Source organism: Etheostoma spectabile, chromosome 6 (assembly GCF_008692095.1).
Source record: "Etheostoma spectabile isolate EspeVRDwgs_2016 chromosome 6, UIUC_Espe_1.0, whole genome shotgun sequence".
In the NCBI taxonomy this organism is placed as follows: Eukaryota; Metazoa; Chordata; class Actinopteri; order Perciformes; family Percidae; genus Etheostoma; species Etheostoma spectabile.
In genome coordinates, this window is record NC_045738.1 from 3,818,970 (window position 1) to 3,828,635 (window position 9,666).

Sequence of the window (9,666 nt, forward strand, 5' to 3'; positions counted from 1 at the left end):
GTGTGTGTGTGTGTGTGTGTGTGTGTGTGTGTGTGTGTGTCTGATTGCGAGGCCTAGAAGGCGTTTCAAAGGCATTACAGCAATAGATTTATGAGGGCATTCACAGTAACACTGGCAATTAAACAAAGATCCCAGCTCCTGTCAAAAGTTCATATTAGGTCTTACTGCAGCAAGAGAGTGTGGGAGAGAGAGAGAGAGTGTGTGAGAGAGATTTTGGTGGGTAAAGTAGGAGGTGAGACTGGCAGACAAGAGAGAAACAGAGAGACAAAAAAAGAGTGGGAGAGCAGAGGAAACAAACAGAAAAATATTTCAAAATGGGTGGAGAGAAACCTATCATGACAGGCCAAAGGCCAGAACGGACACAACACACAATTCAAAGAGCAACCGAGAGAAACTGCTACCAGCTCTCCCCTCCCTTCCCCTCCTGTCTCTCCACCCCATGGTTTTAGCGGCCAAGCCCACACCACATTATGGGTCCCTGGGTTTTCTATAATGGCTGGGTGTGTTCTGATCCTGCACAAAAGTCATCGGCAGTTAAATCCCATTCCTAATTAGTGGTGGGAACCAGAATGAAAAAGGGAACAAGCTGATCGGTTGGGGAACAATTAAACATCAGTGAGGGAAAACAATATTTTATGTCACTTAAGCCACACCACCACATAAGGCACATAACATGCACTCATGACGCTGTGGATTTCAACTAATGACTGAGAAGATGTGTTTTACCATTCTCAGCGCATTCTCAACGGGTCTGTATGATATAGTACGAAAATCTATGCACACCAAAATGTAAGATATCCTACAAAACTAGGAGACCGCCGCCTGGTCACGTGACGCCGGCTACAGTGTTCAGCTACAAGTTCCGTGACGCCAAGCAGCAGTTGCCAGTTGTTTTACGCCGCTACAGAGCTTTGTGATGCGCGGCTACAGACCTCTGAGAATAGGTGACTTTTAGCCGGATATAGAGCGCTGGGAGCTGGCGGTAATTTTGGTGGACATTACGTTAAGTTTAGGCAACAGAAAGTGAATTTTACGCGGCAACGAAAGTGAAGTTTAGGCACCAAAACGACTTCAGAGTTAAGTATAGGAAAATTGTCGTGGTTTGGATTAAAACACTCCAAAGGATCTTGCATTTTCTGGGTTAAAGTCTTTTGTTTTCCCCCGGAAAGTAAACTCCACTCCCTGGCTTGAAAGTCCTGTTTCTCATGACAAGACATGATGTCATCCACTCTGACCTTCACCAGCTGGGTTCTTATACAAACTAAATCTTAGAATTGTAACAGTGGTGAAGCTGATTTTATATTCATGTAATGAGAAAAGTCAAAGGATACACATTTTAACAATAAAATATCTAGCAATATGTGTGCAGATATTGTTATTTTTGGGAAGCGGTGAATTTTATTACTCTTCCACGGTCACTTAACAGAAAACTGTTGTGTGTGTTTGAGACAACTTCAAACAGAATGTTTAGCATTCAAAACACAGTCTCCAATGACTAAGTGAAGATATTCATCGGAATTACTGAAACAATTGGAGAGTTTTCAGCAGATGCATGTGGTGTGCATTGCTTTGTTGTCCACAAATGTGTTGAAAACATGGTAACATGCAATGTATTTTTGTGCATACCATTATGTCAAATGGCATTCCTGTTACTTTGTTCAGTGCATTCCTGCCTGCAAGGAATTCTATGTCAAGTTTTTGCTCAAGTAAGTGTGTTTTTACAGTAAATGACACAGAGAACCATCTGCACACCGACCTGTCCCCATAGCTGATGTTAATGATCTTACAGTGACGTTTAGAAAGCTTGTAAGTACACCAGGAGTTTATAACACTTGCCTGATGGCTTCTCCTCTCTGCTGCCAGCGCTGCTAGCTAGCTCTACGATTGTCCTCCATTAGTTGTAGCACCTCGTCCGTGAGTTCAGGCTTGAATAGGTACGGGCAACCTTCGAAATTGAGCCACTCATTGTTGAGTTCGATGCTAACCTCAAACTCTGCCATTTTGTTGATCTCTGTACGGCTTCTCTCCAGCACAGAGCAAGAGTATTAACAACTAATTGCAATTCTACTGTGGGCTCATACGGAAAGTAAGCAGGCTGTATTGTGACACTGACATCTTGGTGTAATGTTCCTTGATCATGTTCACAAATTCAGTTTTGAAGTTTTAAGGGACCCCTTTAAATTGTCATGTTAGATTTACTCAGACATCAGACATTCCACATTTATTAGGTTTATTGGCTCGAGGTGATGGTGCCAAGGACCCTGGGGTGAAATGACTCTGAACCATCAGTTTAATAATGACTAATGTAAAGGTGTTATGTGATGATAAATGCAGTTTAAATTGTACATTTGTATGTTTATAGACTGGCATACCTATGACTGAGACATGAGTCAATTATGGGAATTTGATTTAACAACAAAAAGGAATTCAGGAAGTGGGGATTACAGGTGCCATTGAATTGTGATCTCTAATGGCATTGGTAAAGAAATAATACTTTCAATGATTAATGCACCGGTATGAATAACACTGAAACAGGAACACATTCACACTTGATTACTATTTGAAATGTGTTTTTTGTTTTTATGAATACCCCAACAAGGTCGAATGAGAGCCAGACATAAGCAGCATTCTAATGGTTGCACTTTACAGTTTTGCCATCTAGACCACTTCTTCTTACCCTTCTAACGAGGACTCTTGATAATTCTTTGCCTGTTATTTCTTCATAAACCACTACCTATAACAAATTAAATGTTTTTGGATTAGCGCCACATGGACTTTTTGTAGTAAAATGCTAAAAGGTTCCCTGGCTGCATAGCCCTGCACTTTACAATATAGCATGTGTTTCTCAGTACATGTGCAAGAGTTCATTGCCAGAAGCCGAAAGATGCATAGAAGCATGCTGTAAATCTCACACGACACATAAGAAAACATTTGAGCTTGTGAAACTATTAGTTCAAAGACAGGCTCTAAGATGTGGCACCGTGTTACAGCAATCTATCATCAGTCTGCTGCTTACAGACTGTGGCAGTGAGCTATAATGTTTGTCTTTGTGTTCATTCATCTAAGCTGCAAGCACACATTTAGCTTTTAAATGAATGTGAAGCAACAAAGTCAGTTTTGGATTATAGATTGTGCATCCCATTGCTTGAAAAATAAACAAGTTTCTGTTCCATTTGTACATTTCTCTCTACTTATCTTTTCATACTGCTCCCTCTCTCTGTCTTATAGTTGCCTCTCTCTATAAAGTGTTTCTTCTTGTCAACACAGTTTCTCTCAGTGTTATGTTAGAAGCCCCAATGTGCTGACTCGCAGCATGGCCGTGATGTCAACACACTGGAATGCACCTCCGTGTCTAGAGGGGTGGAAAGGCGAGTTTATGTAAGATTGACAGCTGACAGAATGTGTGCTGAAAGCAAGAAAGAAAGCAGAGGGAGACAGAGGGAGATTATGCCTGATTGACTGTACCTACTGAGCAATTAGACTGAGATTAATTGGTTGGTTGTCACTTCATTGGACTGTTATTGGCCTAGCTGCTCTTCTCTGGAAGCCATTTAAATGTGAGCTAATTGATGTAATTGTTCTGAAGATGACAGAACTCCTGTGGTATTGCAGAACCCACTTTGCTTTTCCTCGGTGGGTTAACAATAAACTAAATGGTAATTGACAAAAAATGTCGCAATTCAGAGAGAGAAGGCAACAGCGAGAGAAACGATGAAAGACAGCAGGAAGGGATAAAGAAGAAAAAAAAATCAACGAGAAAAAATATTGTGTGTTTGCGTATGTGTGTACAGTACGCGTGTGCATGCTCGAACAGCATGGAGTTGAGGTCATGGAAACTTAACTGCCTGTGTGTTTTGGCCTCTGGATTAGCCAGGACATGCCTCTACTGTGGCTGGAATGCTTCTTTATCTCACACACGCACACGCACACACACACACACACACACACACACACACACACACACGTTTGCATGCACAAGGTCAGGCTTGGAAATTGGAAAGTGTTTGAAAATACCTTGTGAGGCTACTTCTATAAACTGGTTAAAAAGTTTTATAGGATTTATAAATGATCCAGCCAAAGCATTAACACTTATCACATCATATGTAGCTCAAGCTCATTGTGTATTTATGATCTCACTAACTCACACACTTTATATGTGTGTTAAATATTTGATTATTTGTGCATAATTAATGAAATACACTATATTGTAAGAAAAACATCTTATTTTTAAACATCCATATCTTTGTTTTGTTTCTTTACTTGCCTGATAGAATATTAACAATGTGCAACATGCATATCACTGAAGATCTGGAGGACTTAGCCTCCAAAATAAGCTGTCATGGAGATTAGATCACGTCATTAGCATACCCAAGTTTGCAATAGCATTCATGATAGACATCAAATTATATGACAAAGTGATAGCGAGCCATGTGTTTTGCAGAGATTTGATACAAAGCAATTAAGGACAGTGTCTTTTCTCACAACATCTCCAAGATGATCAGCCTGATAAACAAGCAGAAGATACACTTCACGTACATCTACCACTGAAAGAGGATTCTTCACAACTTCAAGTAAAGCATCTTCTGGTGCTGTGTTTACAACCACAGTCAGACTGTTACCACATTTATTTTAGATTCTGATGATTGAAAGAAAGGGCTGGATGAGTGCACATATTTCAAACATTTTATCAAAAAGATGCAACTAAAGTACTTAAATGATGCTGAGGATTGACAATACTTCAACCAACAAATCATTTTAATCTAAAAAAAGAAATCTCTCCATCTTCAAACCACTGTTGTATTTCTGTTCATCTTTCCAATGAGCCTTCAGGCTTACACATCGGCAAGATGGAGCTATATTTACTTACAGTATATTACTTTAAAATGTATCTATAAAAATCTATAACTGCATGTAGTATGTGCCATATTGATACAGGATTACCAAATGAAATAGTGTCCATAAACGTCATACAACATATCCTAAAAGCATAGTAGAAAAAGCATACATAGATGTTTTTGGTAAAGATATGTGATATTTTCTTGTATAAACTGTATACATGTGCATGTTTTAAAGAAATTATACCAGTAGAAACCAGAGTTTAAGGGACTGTTAATTGCTAAGCATTTTTCTTTTGAGTACTGTACATCGTCTAAAAAGATTGTTTTAAAAATCCACCCACCAACTGGAAAGAATTACTGCATTTCACAGTTGGGCATATCTTTCCCCCAGGATACAGGAAATGGCTTATTTCTCCTGAGTAGACCCTGTCCCTGTTAGGGAAGTGGCTTACCACATGAAGCTAGTGTGATCCAGTCTGTGTGCACACAGTCATTTACAGGTTAGAGAGGATGGGCTGCTGGGGTGAATACAGCACAGCCTTGTTTTGTCCTGCACCACTGGGGAATGGGGAGGTTGTTTGAAAAAGTCATGAATTCATTAATCCCGGACTAAAAAAAAAATTCTTAAACAGTTTTATAAATAGAGTTCAATCGAGTTGTTTCATGGTTTGAGCATTAATGTAACATCAGCAAAGTACAGCAATTAAACAGTTTGGATTTCTGGAGGGGGGTAGGGGGTGGGGGGATGCTAACACCACACAAAATTCCATTCTAAAATTAGCTTGAATGTATTCTTCTACAGAGTCTGTTAGTAACTGGTGGGCTACCGGCTATGTGATCTTCACCTGTTCAACTGACTTGATCAGATGGTAGAAGAATGTCCTGCTGGTATTACAGACATGTGGACTAACCACAGACAGTTGCCCTGTGCATAGACTCATTGTGTTGTGCTGCTGAGAGCTAGGGGAAACACTCAAATGGATATTTGGCTATTTTTAAAACAAATGTATGTATGAAACTGCAAATTTTGTCAAATGAATTATTACTCAGGGGTGCATGAACACTGTTCCGGCCTACTAACAAACAAACAATATTGCCTCAAGCAACACCTGTGAAAGAGCACAGTTACTACCATCACATTTTGTCAGAAGAGTGAAATAATAGCAGTCTCACGGTGGCTCAGTGGTAAACATTCTCCCTTCAAAAGGGTTTGATCCTGACCAGTATGAATGGAGCTTTTTTTTGGGAATTTGCTTTTTTCCCCATACATGCGGAAGCTCATAACCACTTTTTCCAGTTCAAAGATATAACAGGTGAATTGGACTGGAAAGAAAGACACCTCCCTATAGCGTGCAAGGCTCCAAATGTATTTCAGCTGAATAAATCATAGTCACACTTTGGTGAAAAATGATGATAATGTGGCTGTTGAGCTGCGGTTTTAAATGAGGCTGTACATTTACATTCTACACTCTTACATTTGCATTTCTTTTCTTGGATTTTCTGTGGACAAGTGGTCAAGTGTGTTCATTAGGTCTGTTGTGTGGAAGGCAAGTCTTGTGATAACGTTGTGGAGCTGTCGCTAGCGGGGCAAAGACACAACAGTGTCAGGCTGACCCCGTCTCATGGGCCTTGTATAGTGACACAAGACGAACACAAGTACACACAGACACACACATACACACACGTGTAAGCATTTCTCCCACCGCTCTGAATTATTCACTGGTCTCTATATATCTTAGCCTCAATGAAAATGTTATTTAATTTACATGTCCAAAACTTGTAGAAAGTCAAATTCCATGCATCTTTTTAGTTCACAACCTTTTAAATCTTATTGCAAACCTTTTCATATTTTTTATATCATTCTTCATTCTGTTTCTGTGTTGTCTATCCTGTCATTTACCCTGTAAAGTTGCTATGGGTGGTTACCTTACTTTTCCGTCAATCTTTTATTTTTCCTCTATCTTTCTATTCCACTTCAAGGTTACTTTATTCTGACTTTCTTTTATCTTCTGCAACAACCTACCATCCATCCTTCTTCCTCCTGTGGATTTGCCTGTTTCTGTTATGAGGTTATTCAGACTTGTTTACAACTCTCCAGCCCTCTCTTCTCCTCCAATCATTCATCCATCCCTCAGCATCACTAATAATCCATCACTGATACAGCCGTTCCACCATCTTTTTTCATCCGTCTTTAGTAGCGGTTGTTTATGACTTTACTCTCTGCCATGCTGTTTACTGACCGTCCTTGCTCTTTTAGGCTACTCTCCTTCAACTCTCCAGCCTGTTCTATTTATTATAATTTCTTTCATTTTTTTCCATCCATCCATCTATTACTTCAGAGCAGACTTTTTGAAGCTTTCTATCCATAAAAAAACTCTGCTTTCTCTCTCTCTTGTCCATCCCTCCATCCAGCACTTTCACCTTTTCCCAAAGTTAGGTCCTGTTTTATTGCTACCTCTTTCATTATCCATCTCTTCCTCCCCATCTCTCTCTCTCTCTCTCTCTCTCTCTCTCTCTCTCTCTCTCTCTCTCTCTTTGACAAGTTATTTGAAGTCATGTTGGTTTGTTTATCTAGCATTTCTAATCCTCCCTTATTCCCTGCTGGTCCACTTCCTCATCTCTCCCTCTATCATTTCTCTATACCTAAAAGTTCATTTGCAGTGTGTATGCAGCTTGCTCTTTCTAACATCACACACAGACAAGTTTAAGTTGTGGTCGATGCTTATTTCTCTAAGATGAAAGGCTGTGGAAAAAATCACATCTGACCACACATACCAGGCCAGACAGTCCACACCAACCCTGCATGATGAGACTTGTTATGTGTGTGTGTGTGTGTGTGTGTGTGTGTGTGTGTGTGTGTGTGTGTGTGTGTGGGTGGTGTGTGTGTGTGTGTGTGTGTGTGTGTGTGTGTGTGTGTGTGTGTGTGTGTTTTCCCCCGGCTTTATTCATGCAGCAATACCCTTTCCAATCCAGCTTGAACCCATTCCTCTGACTGACCAGCTGCCCTCTGTTTCTTCTCAAAGAGTAGGATTTCATAGACCTTGAACAAAAATGGAAGAATGGATGAGAGGGAGTGAGAAGAAACACAGCTAAGGTAATAACCTGATTTTGCCTCAGTTGGTTTTGATTTAAGGAAGGAAGAGCGTGTCAGAAAAACAGCAGGCGCTCTCCTGTCTCGATTCCATGCCAGATATTTGAAGAGAGAGGCGAGAGAGGGATGGGGGCACAGAATGAAAGGAGAAGAAAACTGAACAAAGAGAGATAGAGACAGTGAATCACACCCCATGCCAATAAAATGAAGTGAACTGACACAAAGAGACAGAGATACCATTGAGAAAATGAGCGCTACAGAGGGAGACAGGCGAAAGGAGATGGAAAAGGACGAGTGGGAGGGTATTACCAGTGAATGAATTTTTAATAGCACTGAGATCAGCCACACAGCTCAAACTGAAAATGGAAATAAATAGCTCGCCTCCATAATTTAAACCTCTTTTTATAAAAATGTAGCTACAGTGTGTTTCTCTCTCCTACCAAGACGGTTCCTAATCAGTCAGCAAACATGACAGTGTACCTGACATCAGAGAGCAAGACAGGCAGGGGCAGAGAGGCTTATGGGTAAAAACAGCGTTGCATGCCGCTAACAGCACATACACACAGCCAGTTGATTATCCCAGGTGTCTGTATCCATGCATGAGGAGCGTTTGAATTTTAAACTTCTCCAAAAACATGTGTCAGCCATCACCCATGTGTCTGTCACTGTGCAAAGCCCTGACAATAGCACAAGCACAATTAATGTAAAGCTGGTTGGATGTGCCAATTTACCCCAATGTTCCTGCTCACAGCATCAGACTTTTCTTTCAAATGTGTATGTTTTTAGCATAATATATGAGGCGTGCCATTTCCCTCTGCCAAAAGCATCTCCATATCAACGAAGGTGTCCCAATTTGCCTATTTTGAAGAACATCCCGATGCTGTGCTTAAAGCATTAGAATTTTTGCAACTATATTCAAATGCACCCCTACACAAGAAGAAGGACATTTTAGTGCAGAAGGACATTACTTTTCTACGCTAATGTTACATTTTCTTGCAATTCTGTTTTGTATCCGCATGTATATTAAAACAAAAAATTGTTCTCATTTCAACAAAGAAATTCTGGCTAACAATGCCAAGGTTTATTGTTTGCGCAAGGGAATGACTAGAAAGATGTCAAGCTGGGAAATGTTCAGCCAACATCTTCATTTGTTTTATATTCTCTCTTCATATTGCTCATATGAATTTGTCCATTTTGTTTTCTATCCAAGTTGCACTTTAACTTAGCACGGTGTGGTTTGTTCAAGAAGATGTAGATTGATGTCATTAGGAGTCACACAAGACCGTTCTTACAATGCATATGTTAATATGGGAGCAAAGTTTGACTTTCATAATTAAAATTTAGGCTACAGCGGACAAAAATGAAAGGGACAGATTAAACTTTGTTGCATTACAATACCATCCTTCCTTGACATAAGCATTAACTGACTACGGAAATACAAGTGTCGGCCCTATCCATATTGTTCTTATGTAAAGACATTTCTTGCTTGGCTGGTGCTGTTTGTTATATGTGACATATTTGAAGTAATAGCCTTTGTCAATTTAAACATGAGGCAAAGAAACCTTTTCACAGTCCCAAAGTGTGGCTGTGCAAGTTTTTGATACATTTGGGAGGCGTAGAGACAGGGCACAAACAACAGGGGAGCTAGTGGGAGCTCGGCTCCCCCTTAATAAGACATTGGCTCCTCTGAAAATGTCTCTAAAAATATTGACAATGTGTCATTTTGACGTGCAATTT

The 9,666-nt window shown here is 40.1% G+C and overlaps 1 protein-coding gene and 1 long non-coding RNA gene across 2 annotated transcripts in view; one reads left to right on the plus strand and one right to left on the minus strand.

The window, feature by feature from the left end:
* mal2 (mal, T cell differentiation protein 2) overlaps positions 1-9,666 on the minus strand; it is an 871,414-nt gene that overhangs the window by 183,642 nt on the left and 678,106 nt on the right. The gene's annotated exons all lie outside the window — the stretch shown is intronic.
* LOC116690858 (uncharacterized) overlaps positions 2,049-9,666 on the plus strand; it is a 13,550-nt gene continuing 5,932 nt past the window's right edge. The window contains exons 1-2 of the long non-coding RNA XR_004332375.1: positions 2,049-2,228; positions 8,446-8,453. This is a non-coding gene — a long non-coding RNA (uncharacterized LOC116690858). The remainder of the gene's footprint in view (positions 2,229-8,445; positions 8,454-9,666) is intronic.